This window comes from Enhydra lutris, unplaced genomic scaffold (assembly GCF_002288905.1).
Source record: "Enhydra lutris kenyoni isolate GAN:26980312 unplaced genomic scaffold, ASM228890v2 scaffoldscaffold64, whole genome shotgun sequence".
In the NCBI taxonomy this organism is placed as follows: Eukaryota; Metazoa; Chordata; class Mammalia; order Carnivora; family Mustelidae; genus Enhydra; species Enhydra lutris.
Genome location: NW_019154148.1, coordinates 3,932,413 through 3,951,965, shown reverse-complemented (window position 1 = coordinate 3,951,965; position 19,553 = coordinate 3,932,413). Strand labels below are relative to the sequence as shown.

Here is a 19,553-nt window from a genome sequence, read left to right as displayed (position 1 = left end):
ACCCCTCCTTTCCTCCAGTAGATAGCTTCTCAGCATCCATGGCTTCTGGCTTAAAAAAAAATGTTGCGTGTGTGTTTTATAATAGGTATTTATTTTTCAGCGCCGTTTTAGGTTTACAGAAAAGTTAACCAGAAATGCGGGGAATTCCCACTTACCTCTGTCCTTCCCACAGTTACTGTTAGCATCTTACATGAGTGTGGCATACTGTTTTTTATTTTTTGTTTTTCTGTGTTTTCAGTAGGCTCTATGCCCAGCGTGGGGCTTGAACTCACGATCCTGAGATCAAGAGTCTCGTGCTCTACCGACTGAGCCTGCCGGGCGCCCCAGTGTGTGGTGTACTCTGATGAACAAATACTGCAATGGCATTAAAGTTCAAAGTTGACATCAGGGTTCACTCTTTGTGTTACAGACTCTGAGTTTTGACCAATGTGTGATGTCAAGCGTTCACCGTTAGGGTATCTCAGACAGCCGTTTCCCTGGCCTAAGCCACCCGCCCCCATGCCTTGCCTACCCATCCCCCACTCTCTACCTCCCTAGGAGGTGACAGCCACTGATGCTTTCACTGTCTCTGTAGTTTTGCCATTTCCAGAACATCATATAGTTGGAATTACACAGTACATAGCCTTTTCAGAATGGCTTTTTTTTTTTCTCTCTTAGAAACATGTCTCACTCCACGCCTTTTTGTGGCAAGAACATTCATTTTATTTTTAGCAGTGAATAATATTCCATTGTCTGGATGTACCACAATTTATTTACCCATTCATCTACTGAAAGGTATCTCAATTGCTTCCAAGTTGGGGCAGTTATGAATAGCAGTTCTGTAAACATCTGAGTGCAGGTTTTGCCTGGACATACACTGTCAACTCATTTGAGTAAATGCCAAGCAGCATAAGTTCTGGATTCTTTGGTAAGAGAAGCCATCTGGTTATCTTCTCAGGTGTCAGTATCATTGGCTTTGCCACCAGCAATGAATGAGACTCTCCACTGCTCCACATCCTCACCAGCATTGGGTGTTCTCAGTGTTTTGGATTTTAGCCATTCCAATAGGTGTGCAGTGGTATCTTGTGATTGTAATTCACAATGCCCTGATGACATGTGGTGTTGAGAATCTTTTCATATGTTTGTTACCTGTATATTACCTTTGGTGAGGTGTCCAGATCTTTGGTCCATTTCTTAGTAGGGTTATTTTCTTATTGTTGAGTTGTAAGAATTCTTTGCATTTTTGGAATGACAGTCCTTTACCTGTGTCTTTTTGTAACTATTTCCTCCCATAATTCTATGTTTTTTAAAAGATTTTATTTATTTATTTGAGAGAGTGAGAAAGAATAAGAGTGGGGGTGAGGGGAACTGGAAGAGGGAGAAGCAGACTCCCCATGGAGCAGGGAGCCCGACGTGGGGCTCCATCCCGGGAACCTGGGATCATGACCTGAGCTGAAGGCAGATGCTTAACCGACTGAGCCACCCAGGCGCCCCCGTAGAGTATCAATTCTTGATCTGAGGTTTCAAGTTTGGGCTTCACGTTGGGCATAGAGATCTTTAAAAAAATTAATTTAAAATAAATAGTCATTGTTTCAACTTCATTGTGTTTTGAACCTTGAGAAAGTGTAAGGCTAGTTCTGGGCATCCTATCAAATTAAAGCTCCTATTATTAATGTCTTGCTTCAAGAAAAATATTTAAGCAAATGTATAGTCATGGTAAATTCATGTAATTCTAGCCAGCTGTCCTCTCAAGTAAGTTCCATGAAGCACTCATTCTATGAAGACTTCAAAGGGTTCAGGAGGACTAAAAGGTTTTGAAGAGTTGGATGAAATACGACTGAAGAAGTTTCTAGCTGCAGGCTGCCCAGGATCCTTTACGCTGCTGTCTATTGTGACAGAGGAGGGAAACGGTACATGATGTTTCCCAAGGTTGTTTAGCCTCAGAGCCCTTACGCAAGGCACGTCTGGAAGCAGCCAGTAGGGCGCATTTGTCAGAGTTCTCTGGAGAATCAGATCCCACTAGAGATAAAGGTCTCAGCATGACCGGAATTGGCTCCCACAGTCATGGAAGCTGAGAAGTCTCACTGTCTGTTACATGCAGGCTGGAGACCCGGCAACGCTTGTGCAGTCATCCGGTCCGAATCCAAAGGCTCAAGAACCAGGAGTGCCAGGATCTGAGGGCGGGAGGGTTCTTTCTTTGCCGACCTATGTAGGAGCCTGTGTGTGTCTGAGGGGCAGAAGCAGAGTCTTACCCTGAGTTTGTTTTTCCTGTGCCTAGTCCAAGTGTATGCCAGGGAGGAGTTTTCAAGACTACAACACGGAATACGGGCTCCATGTTCTCCATTTTCTTCGACTAGCGTGGCACTGTTAGTCATTTCCACTTCAAAAATAGGGGCCAAGACAACATGAGATAAAGAGCCAGAATTAAAGGGACACTTGGGCATTTTCCCCTTTAGCCTTGGCAGAGCACAGAGGCAGGAATGGCTCATGCACAGTCCGTCAGGGGGCCTTATTCACCTTAATGATCCCCGCAGCTGGTGGCTTAATTGATTGGGCCACTGAGAACATTATTGATCGTGGAAATGACCAAAGTAATTGGAGCAGCCAAATTGTGGTTCAGTCCAGTAAATATGGGCCTGTTTGATGAGCGTTCTCGTGATTTGGTGATTTTTCTTTATTTGTTACAGAATACCAGGGTTGGAAAGGGTCTTAGAGATCATCTGGCACAATGTTTTTATCCTGTAGGTGAAGTAGTTGAGTTCGGAGGGGTTACAGGTCCTGATCCGGGAGGCAGGGTTAGGGGTAGAAATACTAGTCCCAAGGCTCCTTATTCCTTACCCTTCAACAACATTCCAGTGCAAGTGAGTAGTGGGAGTGAGCAGTAAGCCTCTGCTTTTAACTCCCTGAGGTTTTTTCCCCCCTATACCTGCCGTGTAACCTACCCCAGGCTGTTTGATCCTGTGCATGACTAGCTTATGAATGGTTGAGTCCTCGGAAGGAAGATGTGGGAATAGCTCCAAACTCTTAGCTACATGGTCTGTCTGTGTGGTAAGGGGTGTGTCTCTGTGTGTTATTGCTGTTACTGTATTTAATTTTATGAATATTACATACCTTTCTCAAGAGTCAGGGCTTTGGGGGGCAGATTGTGGCTTGGGAATCCATTTTCTTGGAGAATAGTTGGGAGAGCCAAGGCAAATAATGTAGAGCTAGAAATCTTGGTTATCAGTTAATAATTACGAATCGTATTTTGGGTTGAAAAACTAAAGAGAGCAGACTGAACCACTCAGCAACCATTCCTTTTCCTTTTTAATGCTCAGATATAGAAGAACCCTAATCCACTCAGGGATGCCTGGCCAGGTCAGTCAGTAGAGCACGCAGCTTTCGGTCTTGAGGTGATGACTTCAAGCCCCACGTTGGACGTACAGATCGCTTAAATAAATAAACTTTAAAAAAATTCTCATCCATTCAAAGAGTTGCATAATATACTTAAAGGGGGCTTGAACAATATATGCTTCCAGCCCATGAACTGACCTGTCCTACAACAAGCAGCTCTTAGGTACAGATCTGAGAGTAGAGAAGAGGACAGAGAACTGGCTTATGCCATCAAGGTGGCTGAGCCTGGGTCCCCCAGGGGAAGACCTGTTCTTGTCCAGACCCTGTTTTTTTTTTTTTTAAGATACAATGGAAATGCTGTCTGGATGAGAGTGGTGGACCAGATTCCCGCACCCAGTTCTCCCGAATCAGATCTACTTGAATGGGAGGTAGGACTTCATTCTTGCTATTTTCTTAGGCTTCCCAGAAACAATGACATTTTCTGAGAAGCTTAGTAACACTTGCAGAAGTTCCCGTAATTAGTTCAGACTCCGTAGACTCTGCTAACAATAACAAAGCTTTGGAAACATCCCAGGAGCTGGTTGCCAGAAAGAACACCCTCCGTGCACCTTATGATTCACATCTGACCATTCACCTTCTCAGATTCCGCAGCAACTTCCCTTTCTACCCTTGCTTTTGCCCATCTCCCCCTACCGCTTGGATGGCCCTTATTTCCTTTTCCACCTCATCCTTCAAGGTCAAGTTTAAATGCTCCTACTTTTATGATAAGTCTCACTAAAAATGTTAAAACCCACACTGACCTAACAATTCATTCCTAGTTATCTACCCGGTAGAAATGAACACATATATCTACAAAAAGACGCATACGAGAATGTTCAAAGTAGCTCTTTCCGTAATAGCTGAAACCTGCTAACAACCCACATGTCCGTCAACAGATCTTGACAGACAAAATGTGGTCTCTTCCTCCAACAGACTACCGCTCAGTCAGCCAAAGGGAGCAGTCACTGTTCTTCATAACAAGTGGAAACACGGTGCCAAATGAAAGACGCCAGGAACGAGGGCGCTTGCGGAATTTTTCCACTTATGTAAAATTTAAGAACACAGACGGTGTACTAATCTATGGCAAAATGGATTGGAACAGCGATTGCCTTTGGCCAGGGGGCAGTGGAGATTGCCTGGAAAGGGCTGAAGGGAACTCAGTGGGATAGTAAAAACGTTGCAGGTCTGGATGGGGATAGTGGGCTCTACGAGCATTCGCATTCGTGCGATCTCCACTCCAGCACCTCAGATCTGTGCCTTTTACTGCATGTAAATTAAAACAAGGTAAAATAAAAACATGGAAGGCAACACACCACTTTGTCTAGCCCTTAATTTTTCCCGTTTCCTATGACTTTGGGTAGCTCTCTGCGGACTTACTGTCAGACTGTCCAGAATCTGTCAGTTACACTCGCGTGTTTATTTATGGCATTGGTTTACACGTTGTCAAGTCTAACAGTGGGTTTACAGTATTAGTTCCCAGCTCAGAGTGTTTCCTACATTAGACAGAAAACAAGGAAGATACACTGGGGGGGGGCTTCGAGGCCCTTTTTAGCATTTCTGACCCCATGGGCACGTGTTTTATTCATTTATGAAGGTTGTTCCCAATTCCTATGTAGTTATTTATTAAAGATGGTTTTCTGTTTGTCCCTTTTCCCCCATTTTCTCTCACTCACCCTTCTGGAAAGGATTGTGCAGGTGTGTCTGTAAACATACATAATCTTCCCGTAAAACTCACTCTCAGAAAACTGCTGAATCTCTTTCTCCTCTGGAACTTCCAGACTGTTCTTTTATTTCCCTTGACATGTTTCCCTCCCTGACTGAACCCAGAGCTCTCTTGCAGGTGGGAACTGTCTTTCAATCATTTCCCCAGTGCCCAGCCTGGGAGCAGAACAAAATATAGGCATTCAATAATGTTTATTGAAAAGAATGAATAAATGGTGTTATATGTTTTCTGTCTCCCATGGCTGGTGAAGTGAACAAGAGTGACATTCAGAGTCCAGAACTGTGGGATGGGTTACGTCTTACAGAGAGGGTTATCTCTGCTCTGAAATCCATCTCCTTTCTCAGTCCTTCTGGCCCTCTTCCCCTCGACTCCCCATATAACTGTTTCATGACCGCATCCTTGTGGTGTAACTGTTCCTATTAACTTCATACTGGAGGAGTTGTTGGGGGAAAAAACAAAAAGCCATTATAAAATGGAAGTAAAGTGATGACTTCTCCAACGAGATTACCAAGTGTTACGCTTTGGCCTTTGACTCTATTGAAGGCAACGTTTTCCTACCAGGCTTCTCCAAACACAGTATGTTCGGGTTGGCTTGGACTTAAGATGTTATATTTAAAACAGCAACATGTCTAACAGATCCCAGAAATGAAATATGTCCATTTCTTGCAGCAAGGAGCAGAAGGCAACACGAGGCAGCTGCGAGAATTAATTCACCACGAGAGTTGACATTTTCGAGCTGACTGACTCTTAGAGAAAATGATGTCACCCTCCAGTAGCCTAATGACAGTCATCAGCCCGGGAGGACACGCGCTAATAAGGTTCATTGCTCACCTGCTTTTCTTTTTGGTTTAGCTAGGGTGTCCTTGGATGCCCACGATTTGGCACTGTTTTCCTAGAATAATTTCTAAGCAGGACTGGAGTGTGAAACTCAGGGAAAGATTTTTTTTTTTCTTTGTCAGAAAATTGAATGAATAGACCTCTGTCTTCTTCCAGTGCAAATTCTGGCTCTGGTGTGCTCATAAATAACCAGATTCTGGATGACTTTCCTTTCGTAGGTGTTGGAACCAGTGTTGACATTGGGCAAGGCCATTGCTTCAAGAGGCTGGGTTGCTCTGACCTGAAGAAGGAGAGGTGAGATGAAAATCTAAAATTTGGGGGCACCTGGGTGGCACAGTCGGCTAAACATCTAACTCTTGGTTTTGGCTCAGGCTGCGATCTGAGTTGTGAGATCGAGCCCCAGCTCCGGCTCTGCCCTTGGTGCGGATTCTACTTGGGTTTCTCTCTCTGCCTCTCCCTCTGCCCCTCCTCCCTGCTCTCTCTCTAAAATAAATATCCAGGGTATCTGGTGGCTCAGTCACTTAAACATCTGCCTTCGGCTCAGGTCATGATCCCAGGGTCCTGGGATGGGGTCCTGCATGGGGCTTCCTGCTAAGCAGGGAACCTGTTCCTCCCTCTCCCGCTGCCCCCCCTCTCCCAATGCCCCTCCCCCAGCTAATGCGCTCTCTCTCTCTCTCAGATAAATAAAATCTTTCAAAAAATAAATCTATAAACCTTTTTGAAAAATCTGAAATTTCATTTTCAACCATAAAGAAGCCTAATTCTGAAACTTCTACAATATCCAGTACCATTGTCCTGGATCTGGCTTCCTTCCAGGATAAACTTAGGGTTTTTAAAGGAGTTTCGAGGTGAATTTCTGTGGAGCACATATGAAGAGGGGAACGAGCAATGCCAGCAGCTCTTCCTCACCTCTCTGCCGGGGGCTTCCGATGCTAGCATCAGGACCCATCTAGAGCACAGCACCTGTTAGATTCCCCAGCCCTCCTGTCTTTGTCTCTTCCTGACGCAGCACCAGCCTAGCTGCTTCTGGGCAACCACACGGGGCATCCCGAGGTTTCCAGCGGCACCCGCAGATCTCTCTTTCCAGCGAGGCCCCCCAGGCGTCTTTCAATGGAGAACGGTCCTGAGAGGATGCGGGGTGTTGGCTAGGGCCCAAACAGAAGGGGGCCATGGACCGTGGGGGACATCAGTGAGCTGCACGTGCAGAAGGACTGTGGTTCGCAGTGGTGGTCACGGCTGAGGAGGTTTCATTTGGCCTGACCTGTGGCCTCCTAGTCTTGCTGGAGATGAATTTCTGGAAACGGAGGCTCCTCCAACACTTGGAGGAACGCCCAAGAGTTAGACATTTAGACCAGAGGAGAACATTCTCCTTAACAGTGGAAGTGCTCCAGACCATTCCAGGGACTGTCTACACTGGCCAGTCACTTACCAAATCAATGATCAGAGGTGTTTTGTTGATAATGTGGTGAAAAGAGTGGGTCTTGGTTGAATCCAGAACCACAGATTCAGTAAATTTAGTAAATTCCATAGACTGTAACCTCTAAATCGGATGTCTGACATCCTCGGAAGTGGCCGTGTGTGGAATTCATTTGGTGAACACTCAATTAGCCTTGACTCCCTGGAAGCCCTCTTCCAGGCTCTGGGGGCGGGAGAAAAGGAAGGACAGACTGCCCGTGGTTTACAAGCCTATGTACACAAGCAGCTTCAATTTCAGAAGGCACATGTCCTGTGTACTTAGTCCTCACAGTAGACTTGGGGGCTGGGTCCCCAAGTAGTAATGACTACTAGTGGTAGTCATTAACATATCTTTGCCTCAGTGGGAGCTTTGTCTTCCATTGCTGCCTCGGTTTTTTTCCTGTAAAATGGGTCTGTTAGATGAAAAGTGACGATCGCGGTAGTTAACATTTCTGGAGGATATCCTTTCACCCAATGTTCTGGATATATTCGCTAACTTGATCCTCAGAGCAGGGCTCTGAATCCTGGCCCTTTGTACAGAAATGCATTCGGGTCAAGTCACACAGCCAAGGCCGCAGCTGGAGCTCAAATCCTCTGGCTCCACACCCAGTGTGTTCTCTCTCTCTCTCTTGTTTTTTTTTTTTTTTTTTGCCTTCCAGGTTTTTATTTACACTCTAACTAGTTAGCATACAGTGTACTCTTAGCCTCAGGTGTACAGTCGAGGGTTTCCACCCTTCTGTAATTACCCAGTGCTCATCATGGCAAGTGCCCTCCTTCATCCCCAGCACCTGTGTCTCCCCACCCCCTGCCCCCTCCCTTCCCGTAACCATCCATTTGTTCTCCAGAGCGCCCTTCCTAAGATACCATGCTGATTTCCTTCCGAATGTCGACACCATTCCAAATAGAGACAGGAGATGAGGAGTCCGTGGAAGGGGCACTACGTCTGGCTGTGCAATCCCATAGTCCGTGTGGCAGCCTTGGCATTTTAACTGTACACTTGGAGGCTCACGTGTGACCCTGGGTAGAGGGGGGGAGCCAGTGAGCCCCCTTTATGTGTCATGAGGGGGCTCTAGCCCCTCATCGATGTTATCTTCTTATTCCTTCTTCATTCCAGCATATGTTCTCAACAGCCCTGCAAGTAGGAAACCTATTTCCTATGGCCTGAACTGTCGAGGTGGTTTCTGGCCAGAGCAAGGCTGATGTCACCAGGAGAAGGGGATCGAAGGCTCCATGTGGGGGCAGGACCGGATGGGATGCTTACTCCCTAAAAGAGATGGATTGGTTTTGAACGAGGGGCCGGGGCATAGGTTATGGTCTTGGCTTTTCCTGTTACTGCTTTTATGTCTTCCGTGAGCATGCTGCTTTCTCTGGGCTTGTTTCCTTGTCTATAAAACAGCTCTGTCTTCTGGCCTTCATGTGACCTTTGCATTCTCCAATAAGACGAGGGAGGTGGGAGTGTTCTGTGGGTGTCTCTACCGCTGGCAGCCTTTGTCCCTATCGTTCATGATTTTCTCTTATGAAATATATATTTTTAAGATTTTATTTATTTACTTGAGAGAGAGAGAGATTGTAAGAGAGAGCACGAGCAGGGGGGGAAGGGAGAAGTAGGCTCCCTGCAAGAAGGAAGCCTGACGTGGGGCTCAGTCGGGATCCAGGATCCTGAGATCATGCTTCGAGCTGAAGGCAGATGCTTAACCGACTGAGCCACCCAGGTGCCCCTCTCTTAGGAAATACTGATAACAAATACCCTGTGCACTTTTCAGACATCACAGAAAGTTCTTTTTCTGCAGAGAACCTTATAATAGCAATTATAATTGGGCATTCCACAGCAAGTAAAGAGATCTGTGTGTTACCTAAATACATAAATCCTAATTTTTTTTTTTTAATGTGGTTAAGGAACTTTGAAGAACCAGGTGTACTTGGTATCTGACATTCACTTTTTCAACCATGTGTCAGAATACTTAGGAGGCTGTGGGTAAGGCGAGTAGGAAAGGAGGTGGTAACCTTCCTTTCCCTATCCGTCTGGACAAGAATGTTGGAAGGAGAGGTTCAAGGTCTAAATGAATCTGAGGCCCCAAAAGAGGGACTGGGTTGGGGGCGGGGAGCTTGAATTGAATCTCCACCTTGACAGGTTAAGAACAGACAATTGATGGCCCAAAGCAGAGCTTGTTCAAACTCTTCTAGGCAAGTGGCTGGTCCAGAGGAGCCCCAGAGAAACTCCTTTCCAAAGGTTCCCAGTAAGTGACGGTACTGGTCATTGTCAACATGGAAATCCAGAAACCCCCGCTTTGGGCTCAGTTTGCATCTCTTTACCCATTTTCCAGCTCTGAATGGGAGTTCCCTGAGGAACCTCTTTTACAAATGGAAATGCATGAGGTTTGCCCCCATGGGAGAAAAATAAACACAACAGGAACAGACCACAAAAAACCTTCTTCCCCCATATACTGCAGGCAGGAGCAGACAACACCTGTCCTTTTCAAGGTGGAGATGCCAGTTCAGTCATAGGAGGCTTGTCGCTCCCTCAGTTTAACAACAAAGCCTCCTGTCTCACCGATTAAAAACATGAAAAGGGGTTTAAAATTACTTAAGTAAAAGAGAACGGTGGTAGAGGCTTCTCCAACTCAGATAAGCATCAGTTCTTTCTGATCCCTCCGTTGTTAGCCAAGTAGTGGCCCCATTTCTGCACTGTTCTCCTTGTGCCAAAGAGGAGGGAGAGTAAACCTTATCCTCCAGCTCCTGTTACCCCCTTTCCAGCAGAGGCAGGCTCTGGGGGATGCCGGGCATTCACCACTCAAAGAAGGGGAAGACCCACCATTCACATAAGTTACTGGTATAGCTGGTCCTGGTAAACCTTTAGTTTTTGTCCGCGCATCGTTGTCTAAAAAAAAAAAAAAAAAAAACCCAAACCAAGGAGCAGGACAGGGGGTATGGAGCCGAGCTGCCATGCTAACAGAAGGAGCCCTTGAGCGGGCGGGGGTGGGGGGCGGTGGAGGTAGGGGTAGGGGTGGCGGGGAAGAGGGACAGGCAGCCAGGGATTAAAGTCAGGCTTTTGTTTGAAATCTCTTAGTACTTTTCTGTAGCAGCTTCCTTGCTAGCTTAAGCATTCTCTTCCTGAGCTGGGTGAAGCATGTCTTTATTTTTATTTTATTTATTTATTTTTTAAAAGATTGATTGATTGATTTGAGAGAGAATACACGTGGTAGGGGGGAGTTGGGCAGATGAGGGGAGATCGCAAGCTGACTCCTACCTGAGTCCAGAGCCCAGCACTGTGGGGATCCCAGGACCCTGAGATCCTGATCTGAGCGGAAACCAAGAGTCAGAAGCCTCATAGACTGTACCACCCAGGTCCAAGCCGCCAGTCGTGTCCCCACCCCCCAACCTCCACCCCACCCAAGAGGTGTGTCTTTTAAAAGACGAAAACAAAAACCCGACTTTACTAAGATATCATTTGCATACCACAAAAGCTAACTGTTTCAGGTATACAGTACCATAGATTTTAGCTTATTTATGAATTGGGGCAGCCATCTCCCTAATCTCATTCTAGAATGTTTTTGTTAAGTCCAGAAGGCATCCCAGTACCCATTTGCTGTTACTTCTCTTTCCTCCCTCTCTCCCTGGAGCCCTAAGCAACAACTAATCTACTTTGTGTCTCTATAGATTTTTTTTTTCTATTGAATCTTTCATTTAGAAATGTGCAAGAGGTGCGCAGTCTTTTGTGGCTGTTTTCTTTTCACTTAGGAGAATGTCTTCAGCATTCTTCCCTGTTGTAGCAGTACTTTGTATCTTTTGATGGTTGGATACTCTGCCATGGTGTGGCTCTCACACATCTTATTTAAACATTCATCAGTGGATCGACAATGGCTTCCTTCCCTCTTTGGAGCTCTTATGTATAATACCGCTAGGGATACATGGCTATGAGTGTTTGTTTTGATAGATGTTTTCATTTCTCTTTGGTATTTACCAATGACTGGAATTTCTGGGTCACATGGTAACTTTATGTTGGATCTTTTGAGAAACTCCCAAACTGTTTTCCAAGATGGCCGATCCATTTTCCATTCCCATCAGCAGGGCAGAAGGGAGAGAGACCTGTCTTCTTGCCATCTTCTCCCGTGTGTAGGATTCTGAACTCCGTGAAAGCTTAGAAATGTAGCAAAGCAATTCATTTTTATACTTACTTAGGAAGTCTCTTTTCTCTTCCCCAACGGCAAACATTTCTGTTGTCTAATGAACGGGTGCTACAGGCTAATGAAGCTGGAATACTAATTTCTTATTTGATTTATAATAATCTTCAGTAATTACAGAAGGAGCTTTATGCATTTAGCTTGCTGTGTATGTATGTTCCAGAGCACTAACATTTTTTTTTTTTCATTTTAAAATTCACATTCTTCTCTGTTTTTGCTATTTAATGATTAGTACCTTGATTACAGGTCATTAATGCCTGTTTAAAAAACAGCTCCATGTTTGCATTTCAAGACATATCTTTTATTTTATACTGATTCAAAGCAGTTCATTTCGTCCTCCACAGAAACAGGCCAAGATAGAAAACAGCTATTTTAAACAGACTGACGTTTGGTCTTGGGAAGTGAAATGTAGGTATCCTTCACTTACACCTGACCTGAAAATGTTAGGGACAAAATGTAATGATTGTAACTGTAGTGACTCAGATGTTATTATTTATGCAAAACCCTTATCTTATGAATATACTGTATAATGTTTCTGAGATAAACTTGTTTTTTTTTTTTTTTAAGTATTTGTTTATTAGAGAGCAAGTGAGCACATGTGCAGCGGTTGGGGGTGGGGATGGGGGAGAGGGAGAGGGAGAAGGAGGCTCCCCGCTGCGATGCAGGGCTCCATCCCAGGACCCTAAGATGTTGACTTGAGCCAAAGGCACACATGTAACCGACTGAACCACCCAGACGCCCCAAAACCTGTGTTTAAGACAAATACATTTGTCTGTAAATCTAGATTTATTTCTCAGTGTGCTTGCTTAATGTGAAGGCTACTTCACGACTTAATTCTTCCCTGTTGTGGACCTTAGCTGCCTCTTTGTCTTTGACCTCCAGAGTAGCAAACAAGTTCAGGACCCGGCCAATCTGCATAGACCCATTCGGAGTTGCAGCCTTCCTGATGCGCGAGCTTTCTCATTCTCTAGATACGATCCCCTCTGCCACTTGAAACCAAGGCTTTTAATGACAGGTGTTGAAGGACAAGGCTCGATTTCAAGTTACCCTTTGGTCTGTTCCATCTCCATTTGCTGTCCCTGGATTATGCAGATAATATTCTGCTTTTAGTAATCGGGCCCCCTCTGCGAGACCTTGGCTGTCATATTACATTATAACCGATGGTCTTTCACATAAGGACTGTTTTCTTCCCATAGATCCCTCTAAGATATTCAGGGCTAACTATAAAAATATTGCTGAATCCCATTCTCAAGTAGAGTTTCAAGGTTAACATGAAAACTCCTAGCACTTGCTTATGCTGCATAAAATCTGTTTTATCTTCGTGACAATCCTTTTTTAAAAAATCCTTTTTTTAAAAAAAATTTCAATTCCTCTGCTCCTCTAGTATTTTCTCAGATGCCAAGCAGACCATGACTTGCCGGGAAGAAAACAAGTTATGATTATTTATATGCCAGTATGCATTTGTTTCCATCTAGAGTTATAAACAATTAATCAATGATAATCAGTTGTGACAGTGAAAAGAATTTCTGCCCCGCTACCTTATATTCCCAGCAACAGAGAAACACAAGTAATTTTGGTAATGTCTTGTGTGTCCAGTGAAGTAATTCCTCTATTATTGTCTCTTAGCAAGAATTTATAATTAAATTGGAGAGGAAAAACACTGGCGGCCAACATTGTGTCACATTTATTTCAAGTGTAATGTCACAAATTCATGGATGGTCACTTAGGCATTGAAATAGTGCAAATACTATGGAGCAAAAATGAGGCCGTGAGGGTTATGTTCATTTTCCTGCCTTACCAAAAGAAGAAGGGTAAATATACGTCAGCCTGTTGGCCAGTCCAGGCCCTGGAGTTTCTTTGTGAACCCACGATGGAGAAGATGGCAAGCTATCCTCTAACTTTGCATATAAAGTAATTGTCTTGAATCTATGTTTTGAAGGGAGGTTGATACACCTCCACACATAGAGACATAGGCATATAGAGAAATAGACAACATTGATATATAGACAATTTCTTTTAAAAAAACAGATATAAGAGAACTACTTTTTATGTACCATACTATGTGTGCATGTTAAATCACTTACTAAGGATTGAAAAAAATAGGGGCACCTGGGTTGCTCTGATGGTTAAGCGTCTGCCTTCAGCTCAGGTCATGATTTCAGGATCCTGGGATCGAGTCTAGCATCAGACTCCCTGCTCAGCACGGATTCTGCTTCTCCCTCTGCCTCTGCCTGCTGCTCCCCGTGCTTGTGCTCTCTCTCCCTCAAATGAATAAATATTTTTTAAAAAAGGATTTGAAAAAATATTTATCCAACGTCAGCTTTTCCATATCTACATATACATTTCTAAAAAAGGCTTCCAACAGAAAGGGAAAAAAATGAACAATGTAACAAGATTAAGGGGATGAAAAGATACAAAGTCTCAGTTACAAAATCAGTAAGATGGGGAACTACAGTGTACAGCTCAGGGAATATCGTTAATAATACTGTAACAACTTTACGTGGCGACAGACGGTAGCTGGATTTATCGTGGTGATCACTTCATAATGTATGTGGGTGTGGAGTCCCTATGTTGGACACCTGAAACTAATCTAAATTATATGTCAGCTATACTTTGATTAAGGAAAAAAAAAAAAAAAAACCAAACCACGTTTTATGGCAAACCGTTTAAAACATTAGGAAGGCATCTTTAAAGGCTGCGAATGAGCGCCTGCTTTCCACCTAGACCAGCGGTGCTTGCAGCTGTCGCTTAGAAATACAGAGTCACTGTGGAGCATGGACTGGTGTGCACTCCTGTCCTCATTATAACGTGGCCTGGGGCCTGGAACCAAACGTTATGCCAGAACATAATGAGCTGTGTACTGTAATGAAGGTGTTTGAAATTGATTTGACTGTTATTTAGTATGAAAAGTCCCAGATCAAAGCCTCTGGCAAGCTCACAGACCCAGAAACACTCACAGACAAAGGACGCTGTGTGATGGTCCAGGGGCAAGTGGAGAGGTGTGGTTCCTTCCGCTGAGTCAAGGAATCTGTCAAGCAGTTATCTGATCTTTTTTTTTTTTTTTCCCCAAGTCATCATACATCACTCGCAAACTGCCACAGAGCAAAGATGGTTTTGAGGATGACCCTGAAGACGATTATAAAACCCGATTTCATTCTCCCTCTTGTTTCCTCATTGTTTCGCATTGCTCCTTCCTCACCATCATGGACAACACCCTCCCAAGCTAATTTGTAAAATGAATTTTACTGAATGCCATTTAATCTTATTGCCATAGTTACATACCCAGAAATCGAAGATTGCAAGGCTGTGCTGAAAATAGCTGACTTGGTACGGCAAAGAGGACTAATTCTTATGCAAAGCTCTGTACTCACAGCCAATCTCTGAGTCAAAGAACAATGGAAAGTTTGATCCTCCGAAAGCTGACCTTCTGATGCCTTTTCATTCTCCAGCCCAGTACATCGATAGGTTTGAATGAAACGGGGAAAAGCTGAAGATGAAGTCCGCTTTGTAACCTGCTGTTTCAGCTTCTCCGATATTGTTGTCCGGGAGCTCCCCGCGTATTTGCCTCGATGTTTGCACAGGGGATACTGGGGATTTTTAGAAGGCATTTGCGAATTATAAAGCTAGGAACCCATATCAGTTTGAAATTCAAGGAAGTCTTAAATAATCTCTGAGCCTTGCTGTTTTATAATGGACAAATCTAGCTCAGTTCGTCTCCCATCTATCAGATTTATCATCTCTCATTCTGTCATCATTAAGCAAACCATAAACTCAGTCTACACATGTACTTCATGAGAGGGGCTTAGGAAAGCTTATGTGAAATGAAATTGGGGTGCTGAACACCAAAGGGCCCACATTTGTATCTATGTGTATACCCAGGCGATACCGTACCCTTTTACCTTATCGAATGTAAAGCGACAGAAAGGTGATCAGTGTAACTAAAAGAAGTAAATAAATTAGAGATAGATTCATTAGTTAGGTTTTTAAAGAAGGGAGCTCTACAGTCAATGTGGGGCTTGAGCTCACAGCTCTGAGATCAAGGCTCATGTGCCCTACAGACTGAGCCAGGCAGGCACACTTGAAGGAGAGTTGTTTGATTGTTGGATAACCCATCAGTTGTTTAGATTTTCCTCATCACCAGGGCTCCTTTAATCTAATATACAATGTCCTAAAAATCCATTCTGTGTGCTAATGAATTTGTCAACATGTAGTTTGCATTGTTCTGGGTCCATAAAAAAAAGTCCACTCGATTTCTTTTGACATGTATTTCGTTTCCTTGGGCTTCCATTCTCTCACCTATAAAATGAGGGGATTAGACCTCTGAGATCTTTATCAAGCAGAAAATTCCAATTTAATTATTCTTTAATTTTCCCAAGTTCAACCTGCAGTTTATCCAATTTAATTTAGGTTATTAAGGCGTTGGTGTATTTGGATATAATTTTATGGTATTTGATCAACCATTCGAAAACAAACATGGTCACTTACAGATTCCGAGTAGATGGGAAACACAGCCTGTATTTAGGGAGTGAGCACAAAGCGCCCAGTGCCCTTGCCAGGGCAGGAAGCCAGGGGCTAGAGGCTGGATAGCTATTGGTCTGTAGTGTTTGCTGGCTGCTGTGAGGCTTCTGTGCACTCCCTTTTATATGCAAAGATCTCCAGAGGACTTTGGGAGTCCCAGGGAACTGTTTGTTGAATGTGAGAGGGAGAGAGAGGATACCCTGGCATTCTCTTTCCATAGCCACCCCCCTGAGGGGGCTGTGTGGCCCTCACATCGGCCTCACACGTGGAGAATGAGGAGATTCTAAGTGCAGGTTTTGCCACGTACATTTTGAGGGACCTTCTGCTATTTTTGCGAGTGTGGGAAAGGCTGCGTTAATCAAAGGGACTAGGCTTCCTTTCTGCAGGACTTCTCTGGGCCTTTAAAATGCAAGTCCCCCAAAAGCAGGATGGAGGATGCAACACTGTTGGCTTATCTCGATTATAAGACCTGTTTTCCTCTGTCCCCCAGTATGCTGTGGAACTACTGCATCCTGAAATGTAATCTGCCAGAGTGGCAAGTAACTTCTACCCTCGAGCGCCACATTGGATCACTGGTGGAGACTACTGGCAATCTTAAAGAAGGGCTTTGAGTGCTGGTTCTGCTAAGAAGGAAAGAGGCATAGTGGGGATTGCTATAACAGGATTTGCTGGGCGCCTGGGTGGCTCAGTAGGTTAGGTCTCTGCCTTCAACCCAGGCTCCCTGATCACTGTGGAACCTGCTTCTCCCTCCCTCTGCCACTTCCCCTGCTTGTGCGCGCTCTCTCTCTCTCTCTCTATCAGATAAATAAATAAAAATCTTAAAAAGATATCAGATAAATAAATAAACATCTTTTTTTTTAAGAGGTTTATTTATTTATTTGACAGACAGAGACCACAAGTAGGCAGAGAGGCAGGTGGTGGTGTGGGGTCGGGCAGGTGTGGGGGGAACAGGCTTCCCGCTGAGCCGAGAGCCCAATGTGGTGGGGCTCGATCCCAGGACCCTGAGGTCATGACCTGAGCCAAAAGCAGAGGCTTTAACCCACTGAGCCACCCAGGTGCCCCAATAAATAAAAATCTTTAAAAAAAGAAAAAAAGGATTTGCCTGAGCTGTCCTTGTTCTCCACTGTTTCTGAATCTTTCAACCATCACTCACATGTATGACCACATCCTGCCCTGTTTGGAAATCTTGGTGATTCCAGTAAAGTCAATGGCGGAGCCTAAAGATACTCTGGATTGCACAGGAGCTAATGGTGCAGAAACCACCAGGAAGCTCTCTGGTTGGCTGTGGGTTCAGGAGCTGGGACCACGCTCCATGGACGTGCGCCTTTAAGGTCATGCACTCTTAGAAGCCAGAGTGGGAGAGCCCAGCATAGAGCACGGCACACACTTTCCAAATCTAACACTTCCTCCACACAAATGTCATCCGTGAATGTCGACTGCAACATATACCTGTTTATTAGGAGAGTCGAATTATGTTTGAGCTGTCTTTGCCTGAAAGTCCTGTTGAATGAAACCTTATGAGCTATTTGCTTGCTGCAGAAAACATTTTTAATGTCCTCGGTAAACCATAAAACATTTATGAAACGGCATCAAAAATACAGTTACCACTACCTACATGCTTGGGAACACACATCGTTGCATTATATTCAGACCAACGAGGCCACAGGCAACTATAACGCAGTGAAGTTCCGATCATGTTTTCAGCAGACACACTGAGTTAGTGTTTATGTCACTGTCCGCCGTTCAGCATCCTCTCCGTGGGAGACCTGGTTTGTTGACAACAATGTACACCCACGGTAAGTGCCAATGACCTGTGGTTGATGTCACAAAAAGAAATAGTAGGGTTAAATGAATCCCCCGGATGTCTCTGAGAAGATGCGATAAGAGCAGACAGTTTGAACCAGGCAAAAAGACAAGAGCCATGCCTGTGGAAGGCAGACTTGGGCGGGACCCCAGGGTTCACAGGCTCCAGAAAATGCCCTGTCCTTCAGCTAATAGGAAGGAAGGCAGCTGCTTGCTCTGGATGCTTATTGCAGCTCTAGATATCAAAAAAGAAAGAAAAAGATGCTAGCTCTTCTCTGTGAGATTTGTTTACCCTGAACGGTTTCAGGGGTTTCCGGAAGGCCTTATGAGAATATCCTTACTTCCATTTCAAGTAGTTGGATCACCCTGCTTCTGTGGGAAAAGTTAAGTAAGGTGGAAGCCTTAATAATTCTGGAAGAGTGATTTATTAGGAATGGATGGTGTTCATGTTGTGTTTGATAAAAACTCATGGTTCAACTTCATGTAGTAGGTAAGTGCTGCTGCTGCTTTTTTTTTCCCCTCAAAGATTTTATTTATTTATTTATTTATTTATTTATTTATTTATTTATGTGAGAGAAAGAGCATGAGCAGGGTGGAGAGGGAGAAGCTCCCACTGAGCAGGTTCGGGGCTCCATCCCAGGACCGTGGATCATGACCTGAGCCCAAGGCAGATGCCCAACCTACTGAGCCACCCAGATGCCCCTAGGTAGATGCTTCTTATAAACACAACAGATCATATGTCTCTTTATTTCTAATCATCTATGTATCTTTCTATCATTTATCAGCTCTGTTTGTTTTCCAGGATAGTAGAACTCATTCCCTTCCTCTGGGATTATTTAGAGACAAAAGAAATCACATCCTCCTACACCATTGGTGGGAATGCCAGCTGGTGCAGCCACTCTGGAAAACAGCATGGAGTTTCCTCAGAAGGTTGAAAGCAGAGCTTCCCTATGACGCAGCAATCGCACTACTGGGTATTTATCCTAGAGATACAAATGTAGTGATCTGAAGGGGCACGTGCACCCAAATGTTATAGCAGCAATGTCCACAATAGTCAAACTATGGAAAGAACCTAGATGTCCATCAACAGATGAATGGATAAAGAAGATGTGGTCCATATATACAATGAAATACTATGCAGCCATCAAAAGAAATGAAACCTTAACATTTGCAACCACGGGGATGGAACTAGAGGGTATTATGCTAAGCGAAATAAGTCAATTAGAGAAAGACAATTTTCATGTGGTATCTCTGTTATGAGGAATTTGAGAAACAAGACAGAGGATCATAGGGGAAGGCAGGAAAGAATGAAACAAGATGAAATCAGAGAGGAAGACAAACCATAAGAGGCTCTTAACCTCAGGAACAACTTGAGGATTACTGGAGGGGAGGGGGGTGGGGGGGAGGGGGTGGCAGGGGATGGACACTGGGGAGGGTAAGTGCTGTGGTGAGCGTTATGAATTGTGTAAGACTGATGAATCACAGACCTGTACCCTGGAAACAAATAATACATTATATGTTAATTAATTGAATTTAAATTAAAAAAAGAAAAGAAATATCTAATAAAAAAAATCCTATGTGTGCCACACTCAAAAGTAAAAACCACATATTTTTGAAGGACAAAAAGATATCCTGTAGAACAGGGTTGTTGATGTTTAGAATGTGAAATAGAAGAAGTTCATCAA

The 19,553-nt window shown here is 44.2% G+C and overlaps 1 non-coding gene across 1 annotated transcript; it reads right to left on the bottom strand.

Moving 5' to 3' along the window:
* Positions 1-247: 247 nt before the first annotated feature.
* TRNAK-CUU lies at positions 248-320 on the bottom strand. Its single transcript has one exon. It is a non-coding gene; the product is annotated as a tRNA-Lys (tRNA).
* Between the last annotated feature and the right edge of the window lie 19,233 nt (positions 321-19,553).